Genomic DNA, 15,002 nt, shown 5'->3' on the forward strand with positions numbered 1-15,002 from the left:
TTAAGATAACTAAAGGAAGGAGAGCATGAGCTTAAATCAGAAACTAATGATGTATTTCTGCCAAGAACTATCAAAAAAGAGAATTATTTTTCTGGATAGCTAAGTTATATAGAGATTGTTTTTCTGAATGTTATGGAGATCCAAATTCTGAGTATTAAGGGAAGAGGAGGGAAAGCATAGCCCAGTCAAAGACCTAGAAAAGAAATATTAAGCCTTTATTGGGCCAATCTCATTTCTTTGCAGGTTAGAAAATTGAGGCACAAAGTACTTAACTTAGGAGAGGACTTCTTCACAATCCACTTGGCAACTTAATAATACAAATTATTTTAGGGATAAGGCCCTCCAGGACTACATTAATGGAAAACGTTAATTTTTTATTTTTTTTAAGTTTTATTATTAGATAGAGACAGATAGAAATTGAGAGTGAAGGGGCGATAGAGAGGGAGAGAAACAGACACCCAGAGCCCTGCTTCACCACTCATAAAGCTTTTCCTCTGCAGGTGGGGACCAGAGGCTTGAACTTGGGTCCTTGCACACTATAATATAAACACTTAACCAGATGCAACAACACCCGGCCCTGAAAATTTTATTTTTCTAATAGTTATTTTGTTTTTTTAGATAAAGCTGTCTTGGTGCTTTCTCTCTTCCTTTTTTCCTTCCTCCTCTCCTTTCGTTTTCTTCCTCTTTCTTTTAATGGGTCTAGGTGTCTGAGGACTTTCCTTAGGGGTGAAGCTTATGCCTAGTGTATCTTCTGAGTCAGGAGTTGAGGAACTAGAAAGTTAGTATTTTGGAAAATCTTATTTGTTGAAGTTTATGTCATATATATATATATATATATTTATATATATGTAAACAAGTTATATATGCAAAAAAATTCATGTAATTTTTTAAAAATTTTTCCTGTGCTTTCTTAGGCCCTTAGGAAAGTCTATTTTTGTTAATGTATTAAAACTTTCTCTGTCATGTTATAGACAAATAAATAATTCTGGTCCATAATCAGGTAAAGGTTAAAATAATAAGCTGTAGTTATATTGTCTTATCAAGGAATAAAAAATTAATAATTAAACTACAAATCTCTGTAATATGAAATGATTTATAGACTATTCTACCACTAATTAGGTAGATGAAGAGTTTAAGTTCGACTTTAATGCTAACAGACTTATAATTTTTATAAATTACTCAACGGACTATATGGAAGACATGTTTATTAAAATAAAACCTGACAACAATCATGAAGAAATAAAAAGTACAGGGAGTCGGGATGTAGTGCAGCGGTTTAAATACAGGTGGCCCAGAGTAAGGACCCTGTTTTGAACCCCTGGCTCCCCACCTGCAGGAGAGTCACTTCACAAGTGGTGAAGCAGGTCTGTAGATGTCTATTATTCTCTCCTCCTCTCTGTATTCCCCTCCTCTCTCCATTTCTCTCTGTCTTATCTAGCAACAACAACAACAATAATAACTACAACATAAAATAAGGGCAACAAAAGGGACTAAGTAAATAAATATTTTTTAAAAAAGGAAATAAAAATTACAATGACTATACTTAATACCTAAGATGATCTTGTAAGGTTGAAACAAAGAGCTAAACGTTTAATAAGATAAAACAAAATAGAGGAATATCAAATACTAAAAATTTAGATTTGAAAAAGAATCAAACAAGTTTCAAATAAACTATTATCTCTGAATGCTTTCAAACTTTAAAATCACATTTTAAATAATACACTGTGTATTATTATTGTTATTATTATTATTGTTGGTTTATAGTTATTATTATTATATATATAATAATATATATAATATAATTATATAATTATATTATATAATTATAATATATATAATAATATATATTTATTATTATTGTTGGTTTATAGTTTTTAGCCTTACAGTTAAAAAATAGACAGTAAGTTCTAACCATGGGATTTTCAAAGTAAACCAAGATCCCAAATAACTTGGTTATCATAATCTATTGCCTTCTTAAACTCTAAGACAGAGAGGAGCCTTCCTTATTCTCTATAAACCCATGTTTCTCCCAGTCCTGGAACTCTGGGGCTTTGCTCCTTTTTCTTCATGCTTGTCTTTATCTATATAATTTTATACTGCATCTGCTTATCTCAAACAAATCAATGCAACTAGTGCCACCTCAACATGTTTCACTTCAGACTGTGTCTAGAGATGTCCACCCTCCAGCCCCAATCCTCTGGTGAGACCTTTGCTAGTACATAAGACTCCATTTCAGGTGGCGCACTTCCTAAGTTACAGAACCTAGATATAAACCAGGGTCCATGAGATATTATAGCACATGTGTACATGTATCCATAACTTGGAGAAAAATATATACTTTAAAGTAAAATAGCACAATAGTCTACTATGACTCATTAACTACAGTAAACAAGTAGAAAGACCTAAGAAAAAGACACCATAAAGTACTTAATCAAATATTGTCTACTTAGACCTAGATACCCTCCTCACTTCCTATTTTACTTCCTCAATCACTCTAAGTCTAACCTTGTCAGCTAAAGTAAGGACTACAAAAACTGGATTAGAGAAAGAGACCAGCACACTTTAATGATGGCCCTTTTGGTCACTACCAGGCTACCCCATCATCTGGGGCCCTACTCAGGGAATCCTGGGATTCCCACATAGATATGACGGGCCTAGACCTCTAACAGATCCCTCTCTCCACCATCACCGGTCATCTTCATGAGGAACAACATCATAAGCCTTCTTGTGGGTCTCTACAGAACCTTGCCCTCAATGTAAAACAGTGCACATGTTCCATATTCAAGTATCAAAAATGCCCAGTTATTACTAAAGCATCTCAAGTGTTAGTAACTGCCATAAATTTTGCTAAATTTGGGTCCTTCAATGTGTGGAACAATGTTAATTTGTAGTGGGGTCTGGACTGCTTACTCGACTTTTTCAATGGTAGGCCCAGAGGAGGCACCACCGGAGGGAGGAGCTCCACCACCAGGGAAGCCACCAGGCATCCCTCCTGACATGCCACCTGCACTCTGGTAAAGCTTGCTAATGATGGGATTTCAGTTTTTCCAGCTCTTTCTGCTGATGTTCAAATTCTTTCTTCTCAGCAGACTGGTTTTTATCAAACCAATTGATGATTTCATTGCACTTGTCAAGAATCTTCTGCTTGTCCTCATCATTAATCTTGCCTTGAAATTTCTCATCTTTAACAGTTGCTTTCATGTTGAAGTCGTAGGACTCAGGGAGTTCTTGGAAGATACTCTGTCCTGTTGTTTCTCATCCTCAGCTTTGTACTTCTCAGCCTTCTGGACCATGCACTCATTATCTTCCTTACTCAATCAGCCCTTGTCATTATTGATGGTGATCTTGTTTTCTTTCCCTGTGCTCTTATCTACAGCAGACACAGAGAAGATGCCATTTGGCATCAATATCAAAAGTGACCACAATCTGGAGAACACCATGTGGTTCAGAGGGTATACCTGTGAGAAATTGCCCCATGTTCCAAAGGGAGGCTAAGTCAACATACTCGAGGAAGATTGGTCCTGAAATAAGTGCAGTCTAGAATGTTCCTAGCCATGACCAAGGAATGTGAGCTCAGACTGACAGGAATGCAGATGTTACATGAATGAACTACTATTCTTCAATATGAGTAGACAAGGGTCCTAGGTCATATCAATGGAGTTTACCGTTGATGATATTTATATACTTTTCCCATATTTGGGAGCTATTCTCTGCCCTGATCCAGATTTCTAGTCCTATTTCCAATTCTTACACTATCTTCCCAGACAATACTTTTAGCCCACCTGAATTTTAGCTGTGAGGTACAAACAGAAGTTAATAAAGTCATGAGCCCCTTTGAATAGACCAAAAATAGACTTCCTAGCTCCTTCCAACATGAAGATCCCACATTTTATCTGCTATACTCTTACCTTTCAGTTCCTTATTATTAAAATAAATTGTTCTGCTTTATATGTTGATGTTTTTCAGCCACCAAGTTGCAGATGCTACCAAGACACCAACCTGACTTCCCTAGACAGATGTCCTCACCAATATGTCCTAGAACCCTCTTTACCACAGCACTACCCCATTAGTGAAATATATAAACAGGCTGGGAGTATGGATCAACCTGACAATGCCCATGTCCTGCAAAGAATCGATTACATATGCCAGACCTTCCACTTTCTCTCCCCATAAAAATCTTTGGTCCATATTCCCAGAGGATAGGGAAATTTCCAACAGAGGGGAGGGAATATGGAACTCTGGTGGAGGAAATTTTATGTAACTGTACCCCATTTATCCCACAATTTTGTGAACAATTAATAAATCACTAGTAAAAATAGATAAATAAAAATAAATATTTTTAATTAAAATAAGTTTTAATGAAACTATTTTAGGTATAAGTATTTATTTATTTATAAGAGTTATTTAGGAACTTCTAGGGTGGATCTATTGGGATCTAGTCTCCAGAACTTGACTCCCCCAGAAACAAATATTATAGCAAAATAAGTCAACAAATTTCATCAGTGAATAGATAGGATTTATAATAATGGAAGAAACATTACTATTTGAAGGTTGGGAATTGAGCATAGTCAGTGGGTACAGGAGGAGATGGAAAGAAAAACTCAAGAAGAAAAACACAGCACTGCATTTTTAGTAGGTACCATGATTCATATTCATGTGGAGAACCACTCAGTTAGCTATCAGCTTTTTTTTTTTTTTTTAAGTCTCAAGACTACTATTTATAGCTGCAGAAGTCACAGGCTTCTGAGCAAAAACTAGGGAACCATTTGGCAGACTTCAGGGAACTGAATATTGTACCCTGCATTCCTGATACTATGGCCATTAGATAAAAAGAAAGGGGAGATGTTGGGTAATTGTGAAGATGTGGTTGAGCTTGGCAGGGCTTGACTTGAGGGGCATCTACATAATCATTGTTTTGCCTGAAAGATCCCTACCCATTCCATTCCTTTACAAAGCAAGGACTGCAAAAGCTGAATAAGGGCAAGAGATTGGCATACTTTAATGATGACTCTCTAGTAACTATCAGGCCACCTCATCAGCTGGCACCCTATTCAGGGAGTCCTGAGATTCCCAAAAAGACATGATGGGCCTAGAACTCAAATAAATCCCTCTCCCCATTGTTATGAGTCATCTTTATCAGAAACAACACAATATACCCCCTTTGTGGGTCCCAATAGGACCTTGCCCTCAACTTGGATCAACAATGGTAGAGAATGCTCCATCCTCCAAAGGGAGGATGGACAACATACTCTATGCTACACCTGAGGAAGATGGGTCGATATTGGAGCAGCTTTGAATGTTCCTACCTATGACCACAGAATGTGAGCTCAGATCTACAGGGATGCAGAGGTCACATAGGCTCCTAAGCTGAATATGGGCCCCAGATCAGATCAAATCAATGAGGTTTGTAGTCAACAATATTTATACTCCTTTCCCATATTAGGGAGCTACTCTCTTCCCTGATCCAGCTTTTTGGTCCTTTTTCCAGTCATGACATCAACTCCCCAGACAATAACTTGGATCCACCTGCATATCAGATTTCAGGCTCAGGGGAAAAAAGAAAAATAAAAATATTTTAAAAATCTAGTAAAATCACAGGCCCTTTGGAGTATAATTAAAATATGCCTACTAGCTATCTACAAAATGGAGACTTCTCCAATTCTTCATCTAAACTATTCCAGCCTTTACGTTCATGATTAATCAATAATTTGTTTGGCTTTGTATGCTAACTCTCTTTTCAACCACCAGGTTCCAGATGCTACCATGATACCAACCAGACTTCCCTGTACAGAAAACCCCACCAGTATGTCCTAGAGCTCTGTTTACCTAGAACCCCATCCCACTAGGGAAAGATAGAGACAGGCTGGGAGTATGGACTGACCTGTTAATGCCCATATTCAGCGGGGAAGCAATTACAGAAGCCAGACCTTCAACCTTTTGCATCCCACAATGAGCTTTGTGTCCTTACTCGCAGAGTCCCACCCTACTAGGGAAAGAGAGAGGAAGACTGGGAGTATGGATTGACCAGTCAACACCCATGTTCAGTGGGGAAACAATTACAGAAGCCAGACCTTCCATCCTCTGCAACCCACAATGACCCTGGATCCATACTCCCAGAGAGATAGAGAATGGGAAGGCTATCAGGGGAGGGGATGGGATATGGAGATCGGGTTATGGGAATTGTGTGGAATTGTACCCCTCTTATTCTATGGTTTTGTTAATGTAGCCTTTCTTAAATAAAAAGAAAGAAAGAAAGAAAGAAAGAAAGAAAGAAAGAAAGAAAGAAAGAAAAGTAGCATACAAAATAAACAAAAAAAAAGAATAGGAAAGCTATCAGGGGAAGGTATGGGATATGGAGTTCTGATGGTGGAAATTGTGTGGAGCTGTACCCCTCTTATACTATGGTTTAGTCAATGTTTCCTTTTCATAAATAAAAAAAAATTTAAAAAAGACATGGAACACAAGAAGACCACAGTCTATAGCTTCAAAGTAGATGAATAAAAAGGGCTTAGGAAAAATGAAGCAACTCTTTAAGACATTGAAGACTCCATTAGAAAAGCAAATATCAGAATTCCAGAGTCTCAGAAGGAAAGCAAAGAAATAATATTCAAAAAGACAAAAGAAGAAATTTTTCCAAATCTGGGAATTGGTCATGGTGTAGATTCTCAGGAAATAGAAATATCAACTCCTTAATTCTATATAGACCTACACCATAACACATCATTGTGAAATTATCAAAAGTCAAGAACAAAGAAAAAAACTTGCAAGCTGCTAGAGATAGGAAGTGGCTTGTGAAGGCACTAGAGTCATAGCGGAATCAGACTTTTATGTAGAAATCATAGAGGCCAAGAGAAACTGGAGTAGTGTATTCAAGGTTTTAAAAGACATCAGCTACTAGCCCTGCCTACTTTACCCTGCAAAACTATCATTCAAATATGAAGGAACAGTCAAAACAGTGCCAGACATATGAAAACTAAGGGAGTTTGCCATTACTGGACCTGTCTTACAAGAGTTCATGGAGCTCCAGAAAGAATGCAACAAGGTCCATTTAACTCTCAACAAGATGACACATAGTAAAATAGACCCAGAGACACAAGTCATAGAAATATGAGACAACTTGAAAGTATGAAATGGAAGAAAATGAGGACTTCCAGAAGCATGGCCATGTAGTAGCAAGTGCTACTAATTAAAACAAACAAACAAAAAAATAACCTGAAAACTTGCCAAAGTACAACTAAGATTCCCTCAGAAACTCACTATGCCAAAGATGGGTGTAGGTACATGTGGCCCATGGATGAAAAAAAGGATGACAGCAGAGAAATTATGAGGACTAAGAAGGCTTTTTTAGGGGTGACTTTTTGGTAGCTACACAGTAGAGCATATTGTCAGAGGCAGGAAGGAAGGGAATTTCTGGGTGCTTAACCTGTAAATTTAGAGGCAACAGAACTGGCCACAAGGACTCACCAGTGTTTAAGAAAAAGTATGGCCAAGAACTAAAGTCCTGTGTTTGGCTCAAGTCCTCACAGCTGAGAAGAACAAAAAAGGAAACTCAAAGCAGGATTTGACAGAATTTGGAGTAGGGCCCCATGTAAAAACTCTGGCTTGAGGGTAAGGGTGGATGTTCGGCTTCAGGGGGTGGAGGTGGAGGGGATGGAATGGGATACAGTCTTTTGATGGTGGAAATGGTGTTTATGTACACTCCTATTAATTTGTGGCCATATAAATAACTAATTAATTAATATGAGAGGGGGAAAATTTATTGATTGTCTCAATCTTTTAAATGCACAGATTAGATATAATTTTCTATCTACTACTTTTTAATCTTTGTAATGTCACTTTTTACTTATATAATATCTTGAGGTTCTTCAATTTGATGTTTTTATTCAAGGACTCTTATTTATGTATGTTACCAAATGTCCTACATTTCTCTGAAAGACAATTACTGAATAGTTTTACTCCAATATGCAATATAAAGAACTAAAACATATGTGTTTGGTTTTTTTAAAAAAATATCAAACTGTCAAACTGTTACCAAGACTTTGTGAAAAGCATGATGGTTATCCTTGAGGCGAGAGGTGACAGCTGGGTGGAGGAAGGGCATAGATCTATGGTGATATGCTCTGTGTAGAACTACAACCCTGTAATCTTATGATCTTGTAAACCATAATTAAGTCACTAATAAAAATAATCTACGCTGTATTTTTAGGGCTGTGGGGTGGTAGCACACCCAGGATAGCACAAGTGTTACCATGTGCAAGGACCCCAGTTCAAGCACTTGGACCCCTGCTTCAGGAGGTAAGCTTTTTGAGCAGGGAAGCAGTGCTGCTTGTGTCTCCTTGTTTCTCTCCCTCTCTATCTTCCACTCCCTCACAGTTTCTCTCTGTCTTATCAAATTAAAAATTAATAAATAAATAGACCCATTTATTTTTATGAGTGAGTATGACAGAATAAGAAAAAAAGAGACAGAAACAGAGGGAAAAACAGAGCCCTATTCGGTTCTGGCTTATGGCAGTACAAGGGGCTTAATCTAGAGTATCTGAGGTTTAGGAATGAAAAGTCTATGCTACCTCCGTGGAGGGTGTATTTTTTTATTATTATTTTTTTTTATTTATTCTTTTTGTTGCCCTTGTTGTTTTTTTATTGTTGTAGTTATTATTGATGTCATTGTTGTTGGATAGGACAGAGAGAAATGGAGAGAGGAGGGGAAGACAGAGAGGGGGAGAGAAAGACAGACACCTGCAGACCTGCTTCACCGCCTGTGAAGCGACTCCCCTGCAGGTGGGGAGCCGGGGGCTCGAACCGGGATCCTTACTCTGGTCCTTGCGCTTTGCGCCACCTGCGCTTAACCCACTGCGCTACCGCCCGACTCCCAAGGGTGTATTTTTTTTAATGTGATTGATTCATCAGTGTCTGCTGATACTGTAATGATTGCAATTTGCTCTACTAATTTCTAAATATAAACATCTGCTTTGTTAATTTCCTATATATTTCATGATGCTCAACTTACAGTTAATATTTTTCTGATTACTATGCCATATTCTTGTTTATATTTGGTAACAACTTTGCATTAATTCTGATTCTATTGTTTTATTTTACAATCGTCTTCTGAACATTTTTTCAGTCTCTCTTTTTTTTTTTTGCTTTCATTTGAGGCACTACAATGCAGAAAATAGAAAATAATACAGTAATGTAGATATGAAATTCCATGCTGCACATGATGATATTTTTTCTAGAGGTATAATTATTTGCAGCTGAGTCAAAGTGGTCCTTTAAGTTTTTGGCTGGACAAAATCTGGTCAAGAAAAAAAATGGCACCCGATTAAGTCATTCAGGAACTGTATTGTGGATCACTCAATAGAAATGGGGGTTTAAGATCCAATATTCTCTCTTAATGATGGGTAGAAAGGATGCTTATGCAAAATAAGTAAGGGTAGGGGTGGCCTATGTAGTGTGGGTGCATCCTGGGGACTCCTGCCATCTTTCTCCGTCTGGTCAGCTTCTGAAAATAGATAGATATGAACTATACCATGATGTGGCAATAGAACAGAGACATTATTTTCACTATAATAAGGATAGGTTACGTATGAAAGCTCATGCTCAGAGAATTGGTCTGTCAGGTCCTTGATAAATCTCTTTCAGTTTAAAGTAAATTGGCTGATATTTCACTTGCAATTAAGGATTAGGTCTACTAGTTAGTAAGAATACTAAAGTATCTAAGAAATATGAACAGAGAGTGAAAATAGAAATAAAACTTTGTACTAGGTATGGTGTGATGAGTCAAAGCAAAGGACTCTGGGAAAGGAAAGGAAAGCAGGGTGATGCTTTGAGATTTGGTGCATGAAGGTGGAAATAGATTTAAGTTGAGAGTGAGAATGTTTTGCAATACCTATCAAGGGGAAATGAGAAATAAAACCCTTATCTCCTCCACTATACTGTGAACTATTAACTTCCCTAATCAAATGATAAGGCAAAGAATAAAAGCCCATGTGTCTGTACAGAAAAGTAAGTTCAGAAAGTGTGTCTCATGGTTTCTAAAGGAGTCCTCCAATAAGGAGTATGGATATATTCAAAACAATTGCCCTCTATACTTCCCAAGGTCAACTAGGCTATTGTTGGTGGTTGCTACTTTTTATTAATATTTTATATTGTCATCATGCTAACAATTATGTTAATAACTATAAGACATTACAGTGTATTATGTCTCTATTTTCTATATACAAATATATTAATTAATGCAAAATATTCTAGGAAAGGAGGTTACAAGAAGTCCAAATAAAAAACCTTCATGGCACTAAACCTTCAACTAAATCTTACTTTAAGTTCATCTAGAGAGAAAATGTACTTGAAAACAAAGTCTATGGGTGCAAGCTTTTGGTTCTTCTGCGGGGGGGGGGGGGTTGCTTCATGAACAGTAGATAAGTGCCATCAGTATTATCTTTCTATTTCTGTTGTTGTCTCTTCCAGAAAAAAAAAAAGGACAAAAGGATGTCTAATGGAATCAAGAGCCATAAACAAACCCACACTTATAAAACCACTTAACATATGACAATGGATTCAAACCCATTCAGTGGGGGTAAAGAATGTCTCTTTAACAAATGGTGGTGGGAAAAACTGGACACCCACATGTAGATAAGTGAAACTAGACCATCACCTAACAGCATACACAAAAGACAAATCAAAATGGATCAAAGATCTGGATACTATTACCAGAAACTAAAATTTATAGAAGAAATAATTAATGAAACTTTGTAGCAAACTTTGCAAGCATATAGTTTCTAACACTATAGTGGTTATCTGTGAAGTGGAAAGGTAGGATATAGAACTCTGGCGGTATAATCTTACAATTGTATAACCTACTATTAATGTAAAAGAAAAAGATAATGTTTGCTGGAAGCAGTGGAGTCTGAGTCATCATGCAGGCACTGAGCAAAAAAAAAAAAAAAGCCACAATGAAAAAGAAAAAAAATATCGCTATGAGATAGCTAGATTTAAGTATGCCCCTAATCTTCGCACACATAAGAACAACCACAAGCAACTCAACTTCATACTATACACAGCTGAGGGTCATCTGCCAGCATCAGCAAACTGGTGATTTGTGTAAGGCATTTCTCAGTGAGAGTAGATGTGGGGGTGGGAGCACACTACTTCTCTAGCTAATGAAGCTGCATCAGGGAACATATTCAACTGCTTTGCTACTGAAATAGTGGTTCTTAATGAGCATAATCATAGTGCCAACAGATTGCCTCAACTCATATATATATATATATATATATATATATATATATATATATATATGCAATATACAAGTACAGCATCTTAACAGGTTTAAAGAGCCCTTACAAAACACAAATGGCCAACTTTTCTATGATACTCTTAACATTTGATAAAACAGTGCAATGATTAGTTGTATGCATGCATGTATACATTATTACATTTTACATAATAAATTATATATGCATTTATTTCTTGAGCTCTACCTATTTTCAAAGACCTTGGAATGATGTGTTAAAAACAAAACCTCTTATATAGCATATGGATAAATCCATACAAATAACTTACAATGGTTAATTATAATTTATTGTTAGTAACAGACATCATATTTCAGCAACCACGTATAAGTTTTATCTGTTGAAAATTAACTGTAAGATTGACTTGACTTTTAAAGACAGTATGTGAGTTTCTCATTAGCCTTATTATCATTTCTGAATCATAAATGATTGAGTTTCACACGGGAGATTTAATTCTGCACTCTTATTTCTGATTAGCTGGAAATACACTCTGGCTCTGTCAGATAATTGGTAACACTGCACACCAATAAGGCATTTCCGTACGCTTCATCAGAGGCAGTTGAAATTAAAGAAGGCAGGGCTGTTACATTTTTGACAGTTTTGTAACACCAACTTGTTAAAGTTTTAACTCAACCATTAATATAGTCTATGAATTATTAATACAATTTTTATGTCAAGGTCCTTTTTTAAAGTTGAGATCTAAGACTAAAGCAAAATGCTTTGGGAAAGAAAATGCTTTTCATTTTTTTCATCATACTTTGAAAGTCTGAACCGGAAAATAAACACTAATATAATTTGAGCACAGGGGGAAAATACTTTCTGTGAACTATCTACCCCGTTACTCACAGTGTCAAAATATTTGTAAACCTTTAAGTGTTTGGCAGTAGGTAAACTTTTATTACTTTAGTACTGGATATTCTATACTGAATATAGGCAACTTAGTTTGTCAGTATGAACTGAACATGAAGAAAACTCTGTCAGGGAGAGGAGATAGTTTGCCCAATAGAGAACATGCTTTGTCATGTGTGAGTACCTGAGTTCAAGTCCCAAGCCACTGCATATGAGTATCTCACAGAAGGCTAAGCTTTGCTAATAATGGAACAGTATTATGATGTTTCTTTACCTCTTTGTCTTTCCTTTTTTCTTTCTTTCTTTCTCTCTCTCTCTTTCTTTCTTTCTCTTTCTTTCTTTCATCCTGCATCTGGGAGAAAACAAAACAAAAAAAAAATAGAGCTGGTAGCAGTGAATTACAAAGACATGAAGCTTCAATGAAGTACTGAAGGAAAAACAAAAAGAGAAAATATCCTTTATTAATTTCCTAAAGTGAGCCTTCTCAGGACCTTGGCTCTACCATAAAGCAATGATGGTAGGGATAACCCCAGTCTCTGAAGGTAAGCTGGGGGTATCTTGAAAAGAACTAGTTCTGAAATGAGTGCAGCCTGCAATGTTCCTCATATGTGACCATGAGCTATAATCTCAGATCAATAGGGAATTAGAGCTTACACAGGCTCTGGCACTAAATATAAATATGCATTTTTTATATATGGGCCATGGAGCAGGTGGATGGAGGTAAACAGTTAATTTTAGCCACAATTTTTTTTATAGTAATGAGAGCTACTCCCTTCCCTAATTCAACTTTCTAGGCCTTTTCTCCACTGTGACACCATTCTCTCAGACAATATTCTCACCCAACCTCTGGCTAGCTACCAAACTCAAGCAAAACTACTATAGCTGTATGCCCCCAGGGACATGCCTAAAATGGTTCTCCTAGCTTTCTTCAACCCTACAATCCCTAATCTCATCTGCTCTGATCCTACTTTCTGGTTCCTGTTCATTAACCATCTGGTCTCAACTTAGGTCATGCCACCTTCCAGACACCAGGCTGCAGATGCTACCATGACTCCACCTCGACTTCTCTGGGCAGATGACCTCACCAATGTGTCCTGGACCCTTGTATCTCCAGAGCTCTGGTCCACTAGGGAAAGAGAGAAACAAGCTGGGGGTATGGATCAATCTGTCAACACCTATGCTCAGTGGAGAAGCAGCTACAGAAGCCAGAACTCCTATCTTCTGCTCCCCATAAACAACCTTGATCCATACTCCCAGCTGGAGAAGTAATAGGATGAAGATAAAAGGACTCTGCACTCCAACTCCATCAGCATCGAGAGAGAGAGAGAGAGAGAGAGAAGGAAAAGGAGAGGGATATATGGAGGTAGTTATGATGTTATGAGTGGCTTAGAGGGAAAGAAAGGATTGAATCAGAAAAAGAAAGGGCAACTATGTACAAATGTGGACAGATAATTTTAGAGAAGATGGTTGGCCCATGTCTAAAACTTTAGGGGAACTGTAGTGGATTGCAGTGGGAAGAGTGAAGATTCAGAACTCTGGTGGTGGGAATGGTGTGGATTCAAATCCCTGTCGACATGTAATTCTGTAATATAAAAATATAAAAAATGAAAAATGAAAAAAATTAAATTAAAATTAAAAAATAAATTATGGGACATACAAAAAGAGAGAGAGAGAGAGAGAGAAAGATACCTAAAGCCCTGCTTTACCACTTGTGAAGTTTTCCCTCTGCAGATGGGGGCCAGGGGCATGAGCCTGGGTTCTTGTGCAATGTAATGTGAGTGCTTAACCAGGTGCCCCACCAGCTGTTCCCCCCTACATTTCTTTTAAAAATTGATATCAATATAGTCATAAGATTCATGCTACATATAACCATAGAGTCTTCTAAACAGCTAAGTATTATTTAAAGACTCCCTACAGTATAGATATTTTCTTATTATCTAGATAATGAAGACAATCATTAGTTAATTATTACTATAGGTAAAGGATAAAAGCTTACCAAATGTCCTTCTTCCAATGTCCTTCTTTCTGCTAACAAGCAGCATTTGTGTTATTATCAGTATTGCACTCATTCAGCACCATCCTTTCTAGCTTTTCTTGTCATAACTTTCTTCTGGAGTTCACTACAGGGGCTGAGACACAGTTCACCTGGTAGGGCATATGCCTAACCATGTACATGGCCCACCTGCGAGGCTCGGCACCACATGGAAGGTGCTATGATATTGGAGGAAACTCCAGTGCTATGGTGTCCCTCCTTATGTCAATCTCTCTGAATGAAAGAAGGCATCCTAGAGGAATGAAATGGAGTATGTGCATGGCCCCAGAGGTGCTGGAACAAAACAGCTGACTGCATAATATCTCTTTGAGGTAGAATCAATCTCCTATTTGAATCTTAAACAGAGTATTTCAAAATCAATTAAAGTTCTTTTTTTTTAAATCAGTATATATTTTCCTAGGATTAGTTAATTTTCCCAATATAATTAATGATATTTATCTTGAAAAGAGTATGCTTGAAGTTATGAATATCAGTGATATATAAAGTTCACATAGCTATCTGAAGAAGTCTTTGTTCTGACTTCTCCTTAAATCTAATTTATTCATAGCTGATTTGTCTGCTTAAGAATAAAATTTCCCTTAAAAAGTAAGTGAACTACTACATTGAAAACAAGATTTAGCATGAAATTTAATTTCAATTGTCAGTACACACAATTGAACAACTTAGAATATCATTCATCAGTCTTGCCTTGTGCACATTCACACATTTGTTGATTCCGTAATAACTCACAAAACAAAACAGAAATAACAGAAAATGTGTGGAATATTACAAAATTGAAAGATGACAAAATATGCAGAATGTTATACTCAAGA

At 36.9% G+C, this 15,002-nt stretch overlaps 1 pseudogene; it reads right to left on the reverse strand.

Moving 5' to 3' along the window:
* Positions 1 to 2,770: 2,770 nt before the first annotated feature.
* Positions 2,771 to 3,477, reverse strand: LOC103123524 (heat shock cognate 71 kDa protein-like; annotated as a pseudogene).
* Positions 3,478 to 15,002: the final 11,525 nt, after the last annotated feature.

This window comes from Erinaceus europaeus, chromosome 10, assembly GCF_950295315.1.
Source record: "Erinaceus europaeus chromosome 10, mEriEur2.1, whole genome shotgun sequence".
Lineage (NCBI taxonomy): Eukaryota > Metazoa > Chordata > Mammalia > Eulipotyphla > Erinaceidae > Erinaceus > Erinaceus europaeus.